Below are 22,957 nucleotides of genomic sequence, written 5' to 3' on the forward strand. Positions count from 1 at the left end.
GTTGGTTGCTCTTTTGTGAGCATTATGGCTGATTTTTCATTTGACTTCCAACGTTATGGTTTGACACAGTTTGATGGTGCAAATTTTGTTGCTTGGAAGGAGCATATGCTTGTTGCATTGGTGGATTTGGGGCAGGATAAACCCTTGCGTGGTTTATCGGCGAAGCCCAAGTCTATGCGTGATGATGATTGGCAGGATCTTGATGAGTTAGCAATGTCTACGATTCGTTTGCATCTGGTTGAGTCTGTTGACTGGCAGGTCTCGAGGGAGACTACAACTCATGCTTTATGGCAGAGTTTACATGCTATGTACGCGACATCCATGTCTACAGGGAAGTCTAGTCCCACTTCTATGTCCATGGGAGAGATTGATCCCACACGCAAGTCTCGACGGCATAGAGACTTGACATGTTGGCATTGTGGACATAGAGGGCACATTAGGCGTCGATATTTCAGGCGTTTGAGACAACGGAGGCGACAGATGCGTGATGCAGATTTGGGCATGACAGATGCTAGTGAGATCAGTACGGTGGTTACTGAGTATGCTTGTGACGGCGATGTCACATTTACATCTAGCTTGTCTTCAGAAGATCTTATTCAGCCCTCGAACATGAAATACTTGGCTTCACGATTAAACAACTTAATTAACCATAGAAAATTAAGAAGCTTACCCATGGTATTAATAGTCGATCTCTAGTGCCTTTCGACCGTTAAATTAGCGACCCCAGACTTGTTTAATTTTTTACCTTTACATCTATTTATGCATTTGATTATATTGCAATTTAATGTTTATTTGTTGACAAATTGTTTAAATTTCTGTTACCAATCGATTTGTCTGCCTAAAACTGCATATGCTTTTTAATCGCTTATGAGAATGTAATTACTGTGTCAATGTTGTTTGATGTTGCAGTGACTGAAGAGGGCTAAGGACATTCATCTCAAATGCTCTTCCACCTCGACGAACGAGCTTCAACTCAATAGCTTTCGAGGACGGAATCTACATCAGGAAGGGGGGTATGTTAACCCTCACGGCTCACGGACACCCTATTACCTACGACGGACGTTGTAACCTACGGCGGAAATTGTATTATTTATTTGGTAGAGTTAGGTACCGGGCTTGTCGGTCCAACAGGAAAAGGGTAAGAGTGATCGCCGATGAGAGGCGCACACTAACTGGGACATTCAAGGGATTAGTTGGCTAAGCATGGGCACCCAAGTGTGAATGGGGCAAGCCCATATAAAAGTCATTCTAAACCTAAAATGTATCATTCTCTCATTTGTGCAATAGAAGAGTGCTCTTGCTCCATCTCCATCTCCATCTTCTTCTTCTTCACCTCCTTGTGTGTGTGTGTGTATGTGTGTGTGTGAGAGAGAGAGTGTGTGTGTGTGGGCGATCGAGCATTACGAAGGCACGGTTGAGCATGGCGAAGCGGCGGCTTCTTCTTCTTCGCGACGAGGAATCCTCCACGGCAGGAGCATAGAGCGGCGAGTGACACACCATTGCCCTCTTTTGAGCTTACTAGTTAAGCTAGTTGTGTGCTTGGAGCCGTCTGTGGCTCGCACACAGTGTTAGGCAAGTACCTTGCTTCGACAGTGCGGCAAGGAGCGCACACCTGTCTATCCTGCATAGAAGTATCTAGCACAACTGAGTCTCTGCTTTGCTCAGTCACTAGCAAAGCATGCATGTCTGACTCTGTCACCTCTCTATGTGACTGCTCAAGTCGTGCCCCAACTGTGTGCACAACGAGCTCACTACTCTGCACTCCATGCAAAGCATCCTGCAACCCACAAGCAAAAGAGACTCGCCTACTCTCTCGCTCTCTACCTGGTTGCGTGATCACAGAGACAACACTGTCTCTCCCGTGATCCACATGCAATGGGTAACCTGTACCACTCCTGGCACCTCTCGCAATCACTAGCGAACCCAAATGCAACGCAAAAGATCGCTCAAGCAGCAATACCCAACATCCACTATCCCGTAGCTGTCTGACTGAGATCAAATCCCGTCTCAGAGCTGGCACATAACGCACATGACGCAAGGTAAATCTCATACCACTAGGCAAGGACAAACATACGTCTCCTGCACCCTCAATGTCATACACAGCACCATCAGCCATGTGCACACAACCAAGTCTCCCACTAGAAAACGTGCTAAACCACTCACGATGCGACGTGACATGAAAAGTAGCATCTGAATCTAGTAACCAATGAACTAAGGGTCTCTTTTAAGCGGCTAAACACGCTGGACCCGGGCCGTGGGCCCATGGCATGCATGTCTTGACTTGAACTATCAGGGTTTGGTGTAGGATACCACTCCATGACTTCGTAGTCAGAGGAAGAATCACTAGACGCGATATGAGGATCTTGGGTCGCGCTACCTTGAGTCCCGGCCGAAGGTCCAGAACCTAGGGTGGAGGAATAATGGGTGCCCGCGTAAATGGAGGCACTACCAATATGCTCATGCTCTATCACTCGTCCAGAGCGTAGGTTCATATCACTTGGATCCCCTAGAAGTGTCAGTGAGTGCCCGTGAAGGCTGCTCACCTAGTATTTTTGGGTGTTTTGTAACCCAAGTCTTTTTTTTTTTTTTTTTTGGTCCTTTTTTTCTGACCCAGCTATAGAATAGAACGTATGATAGCTCAAAACGAGCGTCTCGGTCAGAGGGACGTGCCGTGCTTTACAACCCTCCGTTTGGTCACTTTATGCCCTCGGAATCCCTAAAACCGTCAATTTCTAGTAGGGAACTAGGCCCAAATTAGAAAGTCTAAGGGTGCAAATGGGAAGAGAAGGGAGGAGAGTGGAGGAGTTGCCCCACATGCTCTCATTCCCTCTTGAGGGGGTAGGGTATATATATAAGAGTGAGTCTGGTATATATCATAAGACTAAGGACTAAGGCCTGGGCCTGGGCCTAGGCCTAGGCTTGGGCTTGGGGAAACGATCCCGATCAAAATTTTAGTGTAGCCCCCTAGTTACTCACACTTAAATATTTTTCGGATTTGATTTTTTTTTCTTTTTTCTTTTTTAGAATTCTTTTTTTTTCTTTTTTTTAGGCGACGATCGCGCGCGGTTTAGGTGACCCTTTCTTGGCCACACACACTGTCAACACCTACCTAACCTCTCTATCAACAGCTCATAGCTCACTACCTTATCTACTAACTAACAGTGCTGCTAACCACTAACTAATCTACTAACTAATCTGTTAACCACTCTGCTGACTGTTTACTGACAGTGAGCTAACTGTCCACCTACTTCCTCTCTCACTACCTTACTGTGCAAAGACTGTGTGCAGGCAAACCTTAACAGAAAACTGTGTACAGACTGTGCGCAAATAGAAATTGCTAACTGTCTACCTTCTTATTCATTCACTGCGAACAAGCTAACGACTACTAATTGTGCAAAGACTGTGTGCAAACAGATTACACAAGATTATGCAGAAATCACAGAACTTGCAGACAATACAGAAATTAACAACTTGCAGAAAAATAACTCATTCCTCTTCCTCTTCCTCTTCCTCTTCTTTCCTACTACAAACAACTCATAGAAGAAGCACAAAGTGCCTCTTGGGCTTAGTGCAGGACGATTCCCCGGCAGCGGCGCCAAAAATGTGCGCTCCTTGCCGCACTGTCGAAGCAAGGTACTTGCCTAACACTGTGTGCGAGCCACAGACGGCTCCAAGCACACAACTAGCTTAACTAGTAAGCTCAAAAGAGGGCAATGGTGTGTCACTCACCGCTCTATGCTCCTGCCGTGGAGGATTCCTCGCCGCGAAGAAGAAGGAGCCGCCGCTTTGCCGCGCTCAACCGCTTCGCCGCCGCCGTCGTGCCTTCGTAATGCTCGATCGCCCACACTCTCTCTCTCTCTCTCTCTCTCTCTCTCTCTCTCTCTCTCACATACACACACACACAAGGAGGTGAAGAAGAAGAAGATGGAGATGGAGATGGAGCAAGAGCACTCTTCTATTGCACAAATGAGAGAATGATACATTTTAGGTTTAGAATGACTTTTATATGGGCTTGCCCCATTCACACTTGGGCGCCCATGCTTAGCCAACTAATCCCTTGAATGTCCCAGTTAGAGTGCGCCTCTCATCGGCGATCACTCTTACCCTTTTCCTATTGGACCGACAAGCCCGGTACCTAACTCTACCAAATAAATAATACAATTTCCGTCGTAGGTTACAACGTCCGTCGTAGGTAATAGGGTGTCCGTGAGCCGTGAGGGTTAACAACAGGTAGAGCGGTCTTGCTCTAGTGAGTCACGACAGGAGGACGTTGTGCAAGAGTATATGCATACACAGTTAGAGCATGAGAGCTCTAGTGAGTCACAGCAGATTGAGTGGTCATGTTTGCAGTGGATGATTGCAGAGGAGGTTGAGACGTCAGCGATTATGCAATCATTCCTTTCTATGCTCGACAGTGAGCATGGGGATATAGTTGTGCAGGATATGTCTTCCAGCAGACACCTAGAGCAGTTGGTTTTCTCTGAGGTTGCACGACAGGTTGATGTGTCTTTTGCGGACAGTCAGGAGATGCATGTGGCTGACACGCCTTGTCACTCAGAGATGCCTATTGCCAGGGATATATATGTTGATGCATGCTCCGTAGAGCTAGCAGGGCCCGCTAGCATTGCATCGGCATTCGGTGGTCTCATGTATGAGATGTTGATCTTGAGACCAGATATCGCAGCTGCAGTGGGAGCATTTGCAGTTGGGATTGTCAGTCGTTTGTTGACTGATGATGGCATAGTGCACGAGGGAGATATGCAGGTATTGCGTACATACTTGCAGTACGTGTGCGGTACGTCTGGTGGTGTATGGACTTACACGGGAGCAGGACAGCCGGATGCACACGATCACAACCAGCTAGTGGGCATCGGTTGAGAGCGGTTTTCTCTCACCTTTTGTAGTCTTTAGACTAGGTTCCCTTGCTTAAAGGCACAGTCGCCTTTAAGTGGGAGGTTGTTGGGGTATAGGTGCATGTGCCTTGCCCGGTCGCCCAGAGTCTGGGCGCCCACTGACTTGTATACCTTATACATAGCATAAGTGTATAGGGGGCTGCTTACTCTTTTGAGTCTCCCCACCCATACCTGTGTGTCGTGTGTCTCCTTCTCTCTCTCACTCTCCGTCTGTGGTGTGCTCCCCGATCCCCTTCACCTTCGAGACACCAGGTTTTGGATCGCCGAAGAACTCACCCCGACACAAGTCAAGCACAAAAGTGAAGAGTTGAAAAAAGTACGTGAAGCACGAGCCAAAGGCAAGTGGGCAGTATACCGCGGAGGGAAGGCCATCATCCAGGAGTTTCGAACCCCTAAACCAGCCCCTGATCCATAGGACCCCCCCTTAGACTTTTCTTTTTCTTTTGATGGACCCTCAGTCCTTAACTGATATGTATCGACTGCCCCTACTTAGAAGAAGCGGTTGTAATGTTTTGATTTTGGTCCCATGGGTCATATCTGACCTCCGAGGATGATAATTCATTCTATCTATCTCTCTCTCTCTCTCTCTCTCTCTCTCTCTCTCTCTCTCTCTCTCTCTCTCTCTCTCTCTCTCTCCACCCAGGAGCACAGAGCACGTTGGACGCACCACCAGACAGCAGCAACGAGGATTGCTCGCAGATCGAAGTGGAGAGGCATGTGCGACGATGGAAGAGGGAGGAGTTCGCGATGGGCCAGTCGACGACACACGAGAGGAGGGAGTACAGGGTGGGCCAACCCACGAGACAGAGGATAGGAGGGCCTGCAGGTAGAGATTTGGCAGCAGAGATTCTCTCTCTCTCTCTCTCTCTCTCTCTCTCTCTCTCTCTCGCGTGTGAAAACGGTGTCTTTCTCTGTCTGATAGGCGAGATAACGTGGGCGACAATGTGCACACACATTGAAGGAGGGGAGCACGCAGAGCATTGAGTTGGTGTGCGTGTGAGTGATGATAAGGGGAAATAACGTGCAGCTGAAGCGAGGGCGGACCACTCAGATGCTTTTGTGCGCATGACCAGGCCCATGTGAACCCCTTCCAAGTGAGAGACTGGCAAAGGCAAGACGAAGGAATCGTGGAAGATTCGCACTAAAAAAATGAGAGAGAGCGAAGCAAATAGAGGAATTAGGGGGGTTTCAGAAAATAGTTATTTTGGGTACTTGTGAAAGTATTCACATCAAAGATTATCACTTATTGCCAAATATGTAGCTATATAGAGACGAAAACAATCAATAGATAGATGTACGTATGTATGTAGTGTTGTGATCATGCAAAGCATACTTATCTCTAAGATCTTATTTATGCAATTATGCCAAAAGACAAATAACTAGTGGACGGATCACTATGCATCACATGACCACTCCCTAAAAATGTGCACGTATGTATAGCATTGTATGTGAGTCTGTGATGCTTACAAGTTGTAAGTGAGATTGTGTGTGTGTGTGTGTGTATGTGCGCGTGTGCACGCGCGCATGAGAGAGAGAGAGAGAGAGTATGTGTGTGTTGAGACTCGAGAGATTAATCAAGACTAGGCAAAGAGGTGGAGAGACAAGTGGTTCCTAGTGTTCAAGACAAGTGTCTCAGGATGGCTCAAACGGAGCGGCAAAAGAGAGAGGGGCAGGTGCAAGTATTTGAGTTGGCGCTCAGATTGGGCAACAAAATGGAGCTTCATTTTAGGACCCACCCAAAATTAAGCGAGAAACCCCCCCCCCCCCCCCCCACGCGACCCCTAAAAGAGAGAAAGTCTCGTGCACTTTGTTGGCAAAAAAAGCAAAAGGCAGAGGTCGAACGGCTACACATTCACATTAGCTCAATGAGTCTATCTGTGCACAATTGCATAACCTACACGCAAAACTGTGAAGAATATTACCTCCATCTTGTGTGAACTCAAGGGGAAGGAAGCAATATTCACAAGTTCTACCGGTGGGCTGGTTTGAACCCGCCCTCAGCCTATAATCTTGCCGATTTAAGAAATAAAATACCAATTGAGAGCAAAGTAAATTATTTTTAGATTTTGAGAAAATCATAGTAAAAATAGTAAAATTAGTTCCAAATTGTAAAGTGTGGGTTTTGTCCTGGAGTCTAAGTGAAGGAAGAATAAGAGGGAATTATCCCACATGTAATGGAATCAAGCTATAGAGGTACTTAAAGCTCACTTTCATGAATAAACAACATAGTTCAAGTTTGCACTACATGATTGTCTATAATGAGCATGTGCTATGTTAAGATAAGTCAATACTCAAGATTGTGTTTATGAGTCCAAGTTAATCTATTTTGGAACTTAATTCACTTGAGTGAGTATGTCCCTACAATTTTGCAAAGCTCCTTAATTAAAGAGGATAAATTAAAGAGGATATTTGGAGATCCCTTCCATCGCTTCGAAGTGAAAAGGTGTGGAGCTGTCACGTGGAGAAAAGGGAAATCGAGATGCCATGTGCGGACAGGCGAAGGTCGAGAGAGATATTTTTTTCTTGTGAGCTAGCTAGCGGGAGGCGAATCAGGTGGTGATGCGAGCACCATATGGTGCCAACATTGCTCCTTGTGAAAATACGAGGTGCCCTATAAGGGGTATGAGCCTCCCGAAGACCGGCCACGGGAGGGGACCCCCCACCTAGGCACGTTAGCCTCACTCCACGCACTCGCGCACCGTGGGGACTCCACGCAAGGTTCCCCGGGGCACGCTATGACCCGTCGGCGGTGCGGCGGAGCCTGAGGCTACGTGGGGCTAGGGACCCGAGACGCGAGACCCGCGAAGACCCGCGAAACACAAACGGCCGTCGACCCATGGAACGCAACCACGCCCGAGCCGGCCCCGTCCGAGCCGGGCCCCCGAGAAGGCAACTTGACCCGAGCCGGTGCCGTCCGAGCCGGGCCCTCCTGAGCCGGTGCCGTCCGTGCCAGGACCCCTTGAAGCAACACCTTGGTCCCTTGGCTGCGCGCAGGTATAAATCCCCGCCGGGCCCTTGAAGGTAGAAGTCCCTCGGCCGCGTGCGGGTAAGAATCCCCGACGGGCCCCTTGAAGACAGAAGTTCCCTCGGCTGCGTGCGGGTAAGAATCCCCGCCGGGCCCCCTCCCCGACGCGCCCAGAAACTGGGGCGTCACACTTGGTATCAGAGCTCCAGAACGAGCTCCTGGAAACGAGCCGAAGACTAACGTGCCCGACGCGCACGATACTCACGACGACTCCAACCGCAATGGCCCGGGTCGTCAAAATCCTGGTGAAGAGAGCTCCAGAAAGCAACCACACGCCCTCCGCCCCGTGACGCGTCCTGAACACGCGGGCCGTCACCTGTGACCCGAGCCGGCCCCGATCCGAGCCGGGCACCTCCATGAAGAAAAGGAACGATGCGAGCCAGACAGGGCTCTTCGTGACGCGTCCCAACAACGAGCCGTCACCCGTGACCCGCGCCGGCCCCGATCCGAGCCGGGCACCTTCCCATGACAAAAAGCAAAGATGTGAGCCAGACAGGGCTCTCCACATGAAGAAAAGGCAGATGCGAGCCAGACATGGCTCTTTATGACAAAAACAGCGAAACTCCAAAAACGCGACGAACCAAGCCAACGGTGTTCGTCGCGCCCCGGCCACGTTTTGTGGCCCATGCTGAGCTAAAGATCCAAACGACGTCCAAACAGGGACCAACTCGCAAGTGCTGCATTGCAACGGAACGCTCTTTCAAATTCGGCTTTCAAGAAGCCTCCGCGCGGACCAACGCAGCAGGTGGCTCCGCGCACATCGGGTTACCTATTCGGGGAACGCTCAAGTACAGGGATTTTCTACTTGGGTGTTCAAAGCATACTTTTTCAGCCTTCTGCCAAAAACCCCAAAAATACTCACTCACTCACTTTCAAAAATGACAAAAACAAAGCATGCCTACTTACTTGCATTTGGGAACAGTTTTTGATCACTTTGCACTTATATGCACCCCTTTGTCCCCACGGCCTCATGCATAGCCGAGCACTCTTTTCCCACGTTCGACGCGGTCGTCGAACTCTCTTCAAACGGGGGTGTATATAAGGGGTATGAGCCTCCCGAAGACCGGCCACGGGAGGGGACCCCCCACCTAGGCACGTTAGCCTCACTCCACGCACTCGCGCACCGTGGGGACTCCACGCAAGGTTCCCCGGGGCACGCTATGACCCGTCGGCGGTGCGGCGGAGCCTGAGGCTACGTGGGGCTAGGGACCTGAGACGCGAGACCCGCGAAGACCCGCGAAACACAAACGGCCGTCGACCCATGGAACGCAACCACGCCCGAGCCGGCCCCGTCCGAGCCGGGCCCCCGAGAAGGCAACTTGACCCGAGCCGGTGCCGTCCGAGCCGGGCCCTCCTGAGCCGGTGCCGTCCGTGCCAGGACCCCTTGAAGCAACACCTTGGTCCCTTGGCTGCGCGCGGGTATAAATCCCCGCCGGGCCCTTGAAGGTAGAAGTCCCTCGGCCGCGTGCGGGTAAGAATCCCCGACGGGCCCCTTGAAGACAGAAGTTCCCTCGGCTGCGTGCGGGTAAGAATCCCCGCCGGGCCCCCTCCCCGACGCGCCCAGAAACTGGGGCGTCACATGCCCCTTGTGCTGCAGATTTCAAGTCACCGTCAGTCTATGGCGAGGCCCTTGGATGGGGTGGATAATTAGGTGACCACGGCCTCAAGATGTAGACGGCGTGGACCAGGGGATGGTTGGAGCTACGGAGCAGAGCAGTGCAGTCGAGGTTGTGCAAGTCATGAGACGATCGGCTTAGTGGCAGATCGAGGGCAGCGAGGAGGTGACCGCCTGAATTCCCGAAAATCCATGGCGGACTAATTATTGGGGATGCAATCCGGAACGAGTGCAGTTGACAGTGGGCTGGAAGGCTACACATCTGTCGACACTTGGGATTTGCGGTGAATTAGAAAAGAACTCCGAAACATCACGTGCTGCCATTGTCCGAAACAATTAAAAGCCTTGCGCTAGAACTCAAAGAGGGGTTGCTTTTTGACATTTTTTGGGCACGCAGCAGAGGCAAGATGCTCATGTCTGACCTCGCAGTGCAGGCAAGATGCTGCACAGAGCACGTCTGGAAGCGTCATTTTTGCCTTAGAATTCCTGATTCGTAGAATCTGGGAACCTGATTGGGGGCAGTCGGTTCAGGGGGCAGGCGGATGAATGAAAACGTGAGGTCGCGATGCACAGTCGATGAGCTAGCTGAGGCAGCAAGTGCCAACAGGACATGAGGACAGAAGCGAGAACGCACTCTGCAAGGGTCGGGAGCATCGCAAGTGCAGAGGGGAAGCAACTAAGTGTCGGTGTTGGTGGTTGAGGTCGAAGGTCGGAAGATGTGGGAATTCAGGGCTGGAACAGAACATTGAAGCCCACGATGGTCGCCAGCAAAGCTGAGGTCACTGTGGCGACCAATTTGGCAGAGGGGACGGTTGGGTGACGTGGCATGTGACTTTTTCCTTTGGACTCTCCACTTGAGTGATAATCTTGCTTACACACATTCACATACTTGCACTGTGTTTCTCCTTCATCCACCCTAGCTAGCACAATCCCATTCCCATCAAGTGGTATCAAAGCTACTGCTTAGATGTTCATAGATCATCTTCTCTTTCTATCTTAATCTTTCTCTACTAAGCCTTCGTTCTAATCACGGCTTAATCATTCGAGATGTTGGGATATGCTCGTAGAACCACTACCCACTCTTGAGATTGATTAGCTTTGATTAGTATGTGAGCATTTCATTGAGCTTTTAGTTCGCCTATGGATTAGCAAAGTTTCATTTTCCGTTTTGCGTCAATAAGCACTCCTTAAGGGATCTTAATCACACTCTTAATCGCCTCTTCTAAAAGAAATCATACCGTTCATTATTTTTCTATTATCATGTGAGTGTGTGTGTGTGCATCTGTGTGTCTCTATGGACTTTAATGGCATTCTAAAAATAAGTGTGTGCGTGTGTGTGTGTCTGCGTGTGTGTGTGTGTGTGTGTGTGTGTGTGTGATGGGTGTGTGTGTGTGATGGGATGCCTCTCTCCCTACCTGTGAGGCCGTCGTACATAGGGTGTGTGTGTGTGTGTGTGTGTGTGTGTGTGTGATGGGATGCCTCTCTCCCTACCTGTGAGGCCGTCGTACATAGGGTGTGTGTGTGTGTGTTTTTCAAAGTTCTTGTACTCTCAAAAAAAAAAAAAAAACTACTTCTAGCTACCGGCTGCTAAGTTGTTCCATTTCTCTGCCTATTGAATCGATTTCCAATCATCTGCAACTAAGCTCGTCACTCAGCCACCGCCACATGCTCCTCGGCTAGCCTCGCTACTTGACCTCTCACCATCGCCAACACTGGGCAAGATTCTCGGCACCTGCTGTCCACTACAACCGCCCTGTACTCAATGATTTTAGAGCGCCTGCCCATAGGCCCTCTAGCAGTGGTTTTGGAACACCATCCAAAAGTAAAGGCAAATCCCATACACTGATGAGATCGTCGCCGAAAGAAAGAGGGGAAAGGTTTCGCCTCTGAGGTGGAGGGTGTTTCGACCACCCTCTAGAATTGAAAAGCGCCTCCGCACCGCCAACATGTGGTAAACTGGATACTACAGGCAACACAGTGACCGGACAGTATCGACAGTTAGTAAGATATAGTGTTCGTCAACTGGTTGCTTGCTGCGCTATGGGATTGTATACGGAACAATACACGCAACCACAGACCTCTGCACAATGGCGATTTTGGGTGCTGTATGGGCAGGCGCTCTTAGTGCTCGTTATCAAATTCACTGCTGGCATCCCCTCACTTGGAGGAGGTTCCCACATGCAGCATAAGGGGCCGATCCTCAAAGAGCATTCAGAGTATCATAGCAAAGGCCCAATCCTGTGGAAATCCAAATAGCAACAAGAGCATAATTGTGAAGAGTGACACTTAGGGACTATTTGTGCATGCAAACAGAGCCAAAGGCCTCCATAAAAATGCAAAGTTTGGGGCTAAACCGCCATAGCATTTGGGGGGCGGGGGGGGTGCACACCATGCAAAGGTATTAAAAAGCGGGGTTTCCTACGTACATTCAAGGGAGCCAATTTTGAACTACAAGCACATTGAAGCTAAAAGAACTTCAAAGAGGAAGCACATTTAGGCATCAAAAAGGCCTTCATCAAGTAAGCATTCAAAGGCGACACTCAAAGCTTCATTCAACTTTCAATTTTTTTGTGAAGAGGTGCTTCACTTATACACCAAAAATAAAATAAAAAATTATCTCTCTCTCTTTCTTAACTTGCAATAAACTAAATCCATCCAAGCACACTGAGTAGAATTCTGGAATATTGCCCGTGTACAAAGGTAGATACTGGCTAGGAGTCTCCTAAGCTAAGACCCCTCTACTAGCACAAATGGGAAAGAAGGGAATAGAAAATTACAATGGGGAAGGGTTTCACACCTAGCAAACAAAGTTAAGGGGATACCTCATGAAAAAATGCTTATGGTCTATTGTCAGCACCACCTTAGAACAATGAGTCAAAACTGATGGAGTGCACACTAGGACATCTACACTCATAGCAAGTGCACAAAATTTGGCAAAGGATAAAAAAGCATTAGGAATTATCATTACTTCCTTGCATGACAACTATGTGCATTTCATAGACGAATGTAAGCATGCACATGAAGCTTGGCATGCCCTAGAAAGTAATTTTGGAGCCATGGCCAAAAGACGTAAAGTTAGTTTCAAAAGACAATTTTACAAGATCAGTATGACTGAAGGGGAGGACATTGCTAGCCTAGTAAATAGGCTTAAGAGCATTGTCATGCAGCTTACTTACATCCAGTGCAAAGTACCAGAAGATGACAAAGTGGTCGTACTATTAAGTGCACTTCCACCTTCTTATGACCACTTAGTCACCATTCTTGAAGAAAAAGAACCGGCTCCACCTTTCCAAGACGTCATCAACTCAATTCAAGCAGAAGAAAGAAAGCAAAAAGAGTCATCAACATCATAGGAGGGACTTTTGTCACGTCATCCTCAAGGGGAATATATTCACCATCGACATCATCAACTGGAAGAAAGTGTTATGAATGTGGAAGACTGGGACACGTAGTGAAAGATTGCTACACAAACAAACTTTGCAACAAATACAATAAGAAGGGACACCCTCCTTCTAGATGCTACTCAAATGGAGGCAGTAGCAGTGGAGAAAAGAAGGAGTAGCAGAAGCTACGAAGGAAAGAGATCTATCAAAGGATTGGCTCACATAGTAGAAGACAAAGAAGAAGACAAAGGCGAGAACAACCTTGTCTTCTATGATGACATACGTTGAAGATGCAGCCTCTCTACTTGTAGGGAAGGACTTTTATTTTCTTGTGTGGATATTATCATCCTGTGTGGATTTTGTCAACCTCTGTGTATTTTATCATCCTGTGTGGATATTGCATCTTCAGTATTATGTCTTAGTCCAAATCCCAAAGGAAGGTCCAAATCCCAAGGGGAGGATTGTAAAGTGTGGGTTTTGTCCTAAAGTCTAAGTGAAGGAGGGAAGAGGGAGAATCATCCCACATGTAATGGAGTCAAGCTGTAGAGCTACTTAAAGCTCACTTTCATGAATAAACAACAGAGTTCAAGTTTGCACTACATGCTTGTCTATGGTGAGCATGTGCTAAACTAAGTCAATACTCAAGATTGTGTTTATGAGTTCAAGCTAATCTATCTTGGAACCTAAGCCACTTGAGTGATAATTTTGCTTACACACACTCACACTTGCACTATGTTTCTCTTTCATCCACCCTAGCTAGCACAATCCCATTCCCATCACAAATTTCAAAATTTACTCTTTGAAAAATCATACACAAGAATTGTGTATGGTTGTGAAAATGATTATTCATGAACACCGATTAAGAGTCAAGACATTGATAAGGGTTGCATGTGCCCGCTGTGCAGTCCTCCTGGCTGTTTGTCAATAGCCATAGAGTCCCATGATTACCTTGGATAGGACTAGTCAATACTTCTAGGGAGGGTCGCGAAAAGAGCTCGCTATTGTAGCGGGCTTGCTGCCTAATGGTTACGTCCAATCGAATGCAATTTTTGCAATTTAATGAGGGTCCCACTAATTTTGAGGACATAAGAACAAAAATATTCAACTTTTTATGTGACGTGACAAAGCTTAATGGTTGCGTTCTATCTCTACGTGACCGGCTAGCAACCAGTTGAAAGGCAAGATATCAAGCCATGCAACCAGGCTCTTGAATAGTGTAAATCTCCTTCATCATGAAAATACTAATGGATTTAAGCCTCAAGAGTATTCATTGTGCATCCTACTATATATAGACGGAATCTCCTCATACCCCAAACCCGTTGTGTTTTATTCTCGACTTCCTCAAAAAGCATATATAGGAATTGTCTACGGTAGCAAAGGCCATACTCGTCATCTCATGGTTCAACAAGTCATCCGAGCTAGGCCATTCCACCACTGCTATATCTATGTCTATCACACGATACTCTGCATATATAAAAATCGCTGCTCAATGCTTCTCTTGTCCTGTCTCAACTACCTTCCTTCAAAACAACTCAGTCCCTTGATGACTGGCTTGTGTGTATATTGCTCCGTCTGCCCATTGGTCGGTCCATGAGGTGATAGTTGTCACTTGATGCTCACAGCCTTACCACACTGCTTGTGTCCATGATTTGCCACCTACGAACCTCCCTCAACTTGGCCTTTATTTTCACTTCAACCCATTAGGTTTCCCTATTCTCAAAAAAATAAAAAGCCTTTCAAAACATCTTAAGTGTTTTAAATGAAGGGTAAGTTTAGGAAATGAAAAGACCTATGAAGGTGGAAATTCAGGAGAATAGTTTAAAAAATGAAAAGACTTAACCAAGTGGAAAGTCAAAAGAAGTTTTGTGTCCATACAAAGAGATGGTCTAGACTGTGCTTCATTCATACCGGTGCATTTGTGTTTTTGGCCAAGAAGGCCATAGGAGGGTGGTAGAGAAAAGGTGCAAAGCTATCACTATTCAATGGTCACAATCAAATTAACTTTGATTATTGACATATTTCATGCAAAACTCAAGTCTCGCACCATATAATTTTAATAGATGATTGTTCACATTATGGTTCACATTAACTTGGTCTGACTACAAAATTTCAATTAATTCATCTATAAGATTTGAAGGAATCTTTGAATTTAAAAGCAAAAGAAAATCAATTATCATCATCATACTTGTTTCCCAAAGCCCACCATTGCACTTGTGTGTGTGTGTGTGTCTTCGCCATTAAACACTCCCCTCCCTCCCTCCCCTCTCTCTCTCTCTCTCTCTCTCTCTCTCTCTTTTCGCACACATATCTGTCTCTTCCTCTCTATGTTTGAGGTGTAGCACTGAGCTGCAATCTATAGCTAGAGAGAAGCCTTGTGATGACACCCCTCCATTCTAGGGCTCGCTCTTTGGTAATGCCAACACATTGCAAATCTTGGCCTCACATCAGCACAAATCTCTACCTTCAACTTCCAACTCACACACGGTGTGAATATCTCTCTCTCTCTCTCTCTCTCTCTCTCTCTCTCTCTCTCTCTCTCTCTCTCTCTCCCATTTCCCCCTCTTTTCCCTCTCAAAGGAAAAAAATCATATATTCAGGTTTTGCCTAATAAAACCATTTGCTAAGGTTATACACACCTACCCTAGATTCTATGGAATGTGCAAATTTGAAAGGAAAAGAGTTTGCCTTGTTGCTATCATCAACTCTATGGAGCCCTCATGACTCACCATTGTCACCTCTGCACAATCCTTTCCCCCTCTCCCTTCCCTCAATGTGCAGCTCCCAAAGGTACATCAAAGCAAGGAGATATGTGCATAGAGTTTTACAAGAAAACAGGATCTTCAATCTTCGCAATGTCTCCCCTCTAAAGGACTGCTATGTAGCAAAGAGTAGAATCATTCGGCCATGGAACCTGCAAAACCTTCTTTGTCACAGGCAGATGAGCGCACAAATCTACTCCCCATACAAGATTCATTGGCGGCAATGAAGCAAAGATAGAGAGAGACAGAGAGAACACCCATGCGTAGAGACAGAGAGAGAGAGAGAGTACCCGCGTATCTACATTTCCATTTTGCTCCCGGCCGTGCAACACTTGAAAATGACTTGCCTTTTTCCTATTTCATCAAGGGTGGATCTTCCAAATACCCCCTAATGAATCCCTTGTGCAATGAATAGACCTACAGGTTTGCTTAATAAAATATTAATATTTATTCAAATTGTTGGTATTCAATGTTAAATGCCAATTGACGTGTGTCTGTGTGTGTGTGTGTGTGTGTGTGTGTGTGTGTGTGTGTGAGAGAGAGAGAGAGAGAGAGAGAGAACCAATGTTCGGAAAAGTGTGTCCCAACTTAATATCATGCCATTTTCAATTTCAAAAATGCCGGTTGAGCGCAAGGGGAAAAGGAGAAATTATGCCCCAAAATAGAGAAAAATAGTGTAAAAACGCAAAAAAAAAGACCTAGTTTTCTAAGTTTTCCTTTTGGTAAAATCAAGAAGAGGAATTTTGTATGTTTGAAAAAACAAATTTTCGTGGCCGGAGAGAACCTTACAAATGTGTTGACAATCATGACCCTTTAGCCTTTCTTTGTAACGAAGTCTTGCTATATTCATTTGAACATTTTCATTATGAAAGTAAATGTGTGTGCAGGGGCATACGAAGCACATGCATCTCTCTCCCTATCTCTCTCTCTAATATCTCCCCATTAGTATTTAGGAAAAATCAATTTTTCAAACATACAAAATTTCTTTTCTTGAATTTTCCAAGAGAAAATTTTAGATATTAGATTTATTTTTCAAGTTTATATACTATTTTTCTATATTTTGGGACAGAATCTTCTTTTCCCCTTGCTCTCAATCGACATTTTTGAAATTGAAAACGGCACGATATTAAGCTGAGACACATTTTTTTCGAACATTGCTCCATTAACATGTCAAATGTGTTCTAATAATCACTCAAATTATTACACCAAAAAATATTGTCTTCGTGAGGCAATCGTGAAGCGAAGTCTGCACCTTGTTTTTCTGCTTTATTTTTTCTTTAACATTTTCTTCTCTTTAAAGTGTAGTTGCACTATGTAGCTAGTGACTTTTAGCTTGCTCAAAGGGCTAAGGCCATAGTGATGTGTTCTTTTTTGTTAGTGGAAAAGCAAGAATATATTTGTTTAATGCATTTTTTTTTAAAAATACCCAATTTTTTCTTTGGCTAAATGAGGTAATAGTCACTCATTATAGAGAGAAGCTTGCAAAGACAATGAAGGATATTCAATCTCCCCCAATTTTGAAAAAGATCTAGTTATAGAAAATATTTTAAGATTTCAATTTAGCTGGAGGAAATCGTCTCTCTCTTCTAGACGTACAACAACCACGTGCCCCTATCTTCCTCTCTTTACACTCTCGTCAATCCACCTTTGTGCTTTAGCTGCTTGAAGCAAATGCAATTAACGGGGCGTGGATCTCAAAGTGAGCAGATAGCTGAGGCATGAGAAACCAATGCTCCAAATGAGGCATGAGAGGCTAGCTGTGGCATCCTAGGAGAAGGATTGGGGCTGTTGCGGACACTGTATATGGACCTCCTAGATGGCAAGGGTGCTTAAGCCATGGGAAGAGGAGAAGGGCGGGGAGAAGATGGAGATGATAAGAAAAGTGGTTTTGATGTAGACGGCAGAGAAGAAGGAAGTGCATGCGAGTATCTCTCTCTCTCTCTCTCTCTCTCTCTCTCTCTCTCTCTCTCTTTCTCTCATAGGACGTCTTGCAGAGACATGGTGAAGGAGAAAGTATCGCGACTATACAAGGGTCTTGCATGTACGGCTGAGACCCACACACATAAGGAAGGTAACAAGGATTGAAAGGAGACGACCAAGGGTTGGGTGAAAATTTTTGGAGGCGCGCGCGGGGGGGGGGCTACTTACATGTTTTTCTCTCTCCTCTCTCGAGCACCTATTGTTCCCTAGCTTCTCTGCATACCTTCCCACCTCTCTCTCTCTCTCTCTCTCTCTCTCTCTCTCTCTCTCTCTCTCTCCGCCCCAATCCATCATCCGGAAGATAATTCAACACTCAACGATGGGGTCCCTAGGTACTGCGTTGTCAACATATCCCTTCAGTGAACGATGTGGCTAGTTGGAGTTACGAGATGTGAGGTACTTTGTGTAGGTATATCGTGCGTGATCGACATAGTGAGTACTCAGATTGAAGTTTATTTGTTCATTAATGTAGTAGAGGTTCTTAATGGGACAACTTCCTTGCTAACAACAGCTTTTAGTTTTTGAGCCTTTATCATTGGTCATCTTGATGCCATCTATACTAATAGATAATAGGGGAGGGGATTCCGGCTCCCCCCCCTGCCACATGTCGTCTCCTAAACACTCAGGTGGGCTCCGGTCAAAACGCTGAGCAGTAGGGGAGAGAGAGAGAGAGAGAGAGAGAGAGAGAGAGAGAGACTTGGCACGTGCGGGCTCCGGTTGGTGTGCGCTGAGCAAAATGCTGAGCAATGCTCCGGTTGGTGTGCACTGAGCAAAACGTTGCCTGGAGTAGGAGAGAGAGAGAGAGAGAGAGAGAGAGAGAGAGAGACTTGGCACATGTGTGCGCAGTGCACAGTGCAGGCTTGCCGCCTGTATGCACGCTGACTAGGACTCGGCTGATGAGAGAGAGAGAGAGAAGCAAGGGAGAGGGAAAAATGAAATGAAATGTTATTATATTGAATGAATGGCGCCTGTTGAGAGAGAGAGAGAGAGAGAAAGAGAGAGAGACATAATTGCCCTTTGTTGTGATGTGTCTCAGCTTAATATCTTTCCGTTTTCAATTTCCAAAATGCCGGTTCACGGCAAGGGGAAAAGGAGAAATTCCGCCCCATAATTTCTAAAATTTCCTCTTGGCAAATTCAAGGAAAAGAATTTTGTATGGTCAGGACTAGGGAGAAGATGGACCATGGTGGGCGGCCGTTGACAGCTGAGCTTAATATCTTACCGTTTTCAATTTCCAAAATGTCGGTTCACGGCAAGGGAAAAAGGAGAAATTCCGCCCCATAATAGAGAGAGAGAGAGAGAGAGAGAGAGAGATAGATAGATTTTATTATCGTCCTCGGAGGTCAAATATGACCTATGGGACCAAAGTTACATGTGATGTAGTATGTGTATGGCTGATGAGTGACTCTCGATGTTCCAAAATTGTAGTGATGAGAGTCGCAATGGAGAGCCCACACTTTGGCTGGGAGAGGAAAGTGTGTAGGTCTAAGTTATGGTTGAAAATGTGAGAGAAGCAAGTTCAGATGTGATCAAAAGCTGAGCACTCTAGTAGTGTGTGGTACTCAGACTCTCGAACTTGCAGTGAGCATAATGTGCACAATCGATTTGACTCTTCTCCATTGCCCCAACACCCTATCTCGCATCGAAGGAAATGGGAGCTAAGCCGAATTGCTGCGATAGTGCGTATCGCGGACAAGGGAATAGGCTCAAGCATGTAAGTGTGAGTACGGTTTCCTCTCTTAGCGAAGAACATGGTTTTGTAGTTGGGGGAAATATAGGTGGTGTAATGTATGAAGCGTGACCCACCGGATTTCTCCCAAGCCGTAATACATTGGCGTTGTAGAAAAGCTTCATTCACTTGAGAGTCAATTGAAGCATCATGTAGCAAGTGTAATGCATCCCATCTCCCAAAACACTTCTTTATGTCTTGCATCCATCCCGTGCTCAAGATCTTGCTTTTATGCGTCTTTTGAACTTTTTTGCTTGCTTCCCATGCAATTGTAGGAAGTCGATGTGAGGGGTTTTGACGCATCTTTATCATGTACTCCATAACCCTTTCCATGCCCATAACCTCAATTGGAAGAGATCCCGACTCAAGAAGTAGGAGCATATATGGTGTTTGTGTCTTAACTTGGAGAAAGTTTGTAAGAAAACGCTTTTGGACATTCTCAAACTCTTTCCAAGTAGACTTTGAGATGCTCCCGCCCCACACTTCAACTCCATAAAGAAGAACCGGTGTCACCAATGCATCAAAAAGATACTTCTTGAGAACCCAACACTTGATGTTTCCCGCATTACACATGTTCTCAAATGCATAATATGCTCTCTTTCCCGCTTCCAAACGACGCATAGCACATTCATGCCACTTGTGATTGAATGGAACCTCAAGGCCAAGGTACTTAAAGCTCTCAACAACTTCAAGTGTCTCGTTGTTGTACACAATGCATGGCTTTCCTTTATGGTTGGTTTGCACAAGCATAACCTTTGTTTGGATTTATTTACAATCAGCCCACTATGCAAGCAAAAGTTCTCAAGGACAACCATAAGCTTTTGTGCATCTTAAAGTGTGTGCTAGAAGCACTACATCATCCGCATACAACAAAAGCATGATTACCGCATTGCAAATAGTGACCTCTTCAATGCCTTCTTCTTGCATAAATTCAAGTACCATTTGTTCCAATTGATCGATGCATAGACCAAAGAGAGTTGGTGACACTGGACATCCTTGTTTAACCCCAATAGTGCTTACAAAAATTTCTGAAATTTCTCTTCCCATGCGCAATTGACAAAAATCATTCTCATAGATTCGAGAAACCGCAAGCATAAAACTCACTTGGCACTTGGAGTTCTCCATCCTCCACAAATTGTTACGTGGAATCATATCAAAGGCTTTCTTAAAGTCCACAAAACAACAATACAATCGCTTGCCTTTCAAACCGACTTTCCTCCATGAGAACACGAAGAGTGACAAGATGATCAATGGTGCTATGGCATCGATGAAAACCCACTTGTCCCTTTGCACGCTTGTCATTCTCTTCAGCCCAATCACTCAATTTCATCCATTAAGCACCCAAACAACTTTGCATAAGAGACCCAATCATTATAGTCCGGTAGTTGCTTACATTCTTTACATCCCTCCTTTATGCAAAGCTTAATCCAATTAGTATCCAATCATAAGGCATACCATGTTGAAGTGCAAGGTTGAACATATCACACATCCACTCATGGGTAAAATCTCCCGTCCATTTGATCATCTCGGCTTGATACCTTGAAGATCTTCCCGCTTTGCGAGTGGACAACTTTTCAAGCCCACCGCATACATCCTCAATAGTAAAAAAAGACGGCATACATGGAGTGAACATAAAATGGCATTTTTTTCAGTATTTGCTTGCTCATATAATTGCCTACAATGTTGTGTACATATCCACTAGACTCAAGTTACCAAAATTTAACTGCTTGCCTCTCAAGTTTCTCCAAAATCTTCCACATGCATGTGCCTTTTCTTGGACTTGAAATTCTTGTTGCTTTACTTCGATCTTCTTCTCTTTTTTGAATCAATGCCTTGTATGTATGCAAATGACTTTGATTGTGTCTTTGTCCATGTTGCATCAAGCTTTATCAAGGACTTTCGAGCATTCTTGACATTCTTTATCAAACACCTTTTGCGTGATCTATCTTGTGTTGAACCATGGAGATGCTTAAATGGCAACTTTACTTCCGATCTTCTTCTCTTCTTTTGAATCAATGCCTTGTATGTATGCAAATGACTTTGATAGTTGTCTTTGTCCATAGTTGCATCAAGCTTTATCAAGGACTTTCGAGCATCTTGACATTTATTATCCACCTTTTGCGTGATCTATCTTTGTTGATACCATGGAGATGCTTAATGGCAAAGCATTCTTCCGCACAAGAACAAATAGCTTTCTTGAAAGCTTCCCATTTAGTTTCCAATGGTGCATCACATTGAAGCTTTGTCATCCATAATTTTTGCTCAACCATTTCAATGTACATTGGTGCCCATTTGAAATCCATACATAGTGATAACTTCTCTTTCCTTTGGCTGAGATTATCATGCTTAGTTGCTTCTCCACATGAAAGGTCAATACATAAGGTGCGATGGTCGGATTTCGGGGTCCATTGACCAAACATAAAACTCTTTATGCGATACATGATGGCTTCAGAGAGTAGCATATAGTCAATCACACTATCCCCATTATGTCTCCTACATGTAAATCTGTAATGGAATTAGCCTATTCAATCTTGAGAATAGCGGAAATTAATGAGAATACTTTCGAGAAATAACTTTGTGAGCATAGCGGGTAGACATAATTGAAGATAGCAACATAATCATAGCACTTAGTTAACTTGGCATGAACAATACTTTTGCAAGAGAGAGAATTTAGAGAACATGACAACAGTTGAGGACCGGATTTATGTGGAGCCGGTCCCCCCTCCAATAGGCATTTGTATTATGATTTCTCCCATTAAGAGAGACTTGTTACAATACATTCTTTGTGTTCCTTGTGACCTAGGTGATGCAATGAAGATGGAAAGCTTCATGCATCACAATCATAGCATAACATGAACTTGAAGAAAGCTTTAATTGTCCCAAGCCTCAGTCCCAAGACCTCAAACACCTTCGAAGGTGGAGAGAGCTAGCAGGGAATGAGGGTAGGGAAGAGGAAGAAGAAACATTTCATAGGAGAAAGAGCTAGTTCCTCACTTATCATACTCTTGTTGCTAGCATACATAATAGCATAGTAATGAAGAAGAAGGAGATAACAAGCTCAAGCATTGAAGCATGGCTCTTGGTTGGATTTGCACTCCATAGCCAAGAGTGTTGGTGTAGGCTCTCAACCTCTACTTGCTTGGAGAGGGATCTCTTGTACTTTGCATAGCACACCATGAGAGTGATTGTGAGTGTGTGTGGGTGAGTATACCCCTCAAGAAAGCCCCTAGCTAGCTTGGGTCGACCCCCCCTTGTAGCTCATGCTTGAAGCTCATTGGACCCCTCCAGGCCTAGCCAATCACAAGCAGGAGCCATTACAAGCAACATGGGTAGCCTTGGGACAAGTGTCCCCCTTTCCCCTTTGAGAGAGAGGACTTGATAAATGCAAAATCCATTAGATAATTCAAGTAATTTATCATTGGACCCCTTTGAAGCTTAGCCAATAGGCTTCAAGCAACACATGAAGGTAACATGGGTAGGGGCCTGACATGTGTCCTTGCTGCCTCTTCAAGTTGGGGCTTCCCTTGTGTGTGTGAGTGGGTGTTCTCTCTCT

The sequence above is a fragment of the Adiantum capillus-veneris genome, chromosome 20 (assembly GCF_014529385.1).
Source record: "Adiantum capillus-veneris isolate H3 chromosome 20, ASM1452938v2, whole genome shotgun sequence".
In the NCBI taxonomy this organism is placed as follows: Eukaryota; Viridiplantae; Streptophyta; class Polypodiopsida; order Polypodiales; family Pteridaceae; genus Adiantum; species Adiantum capillus-veneris.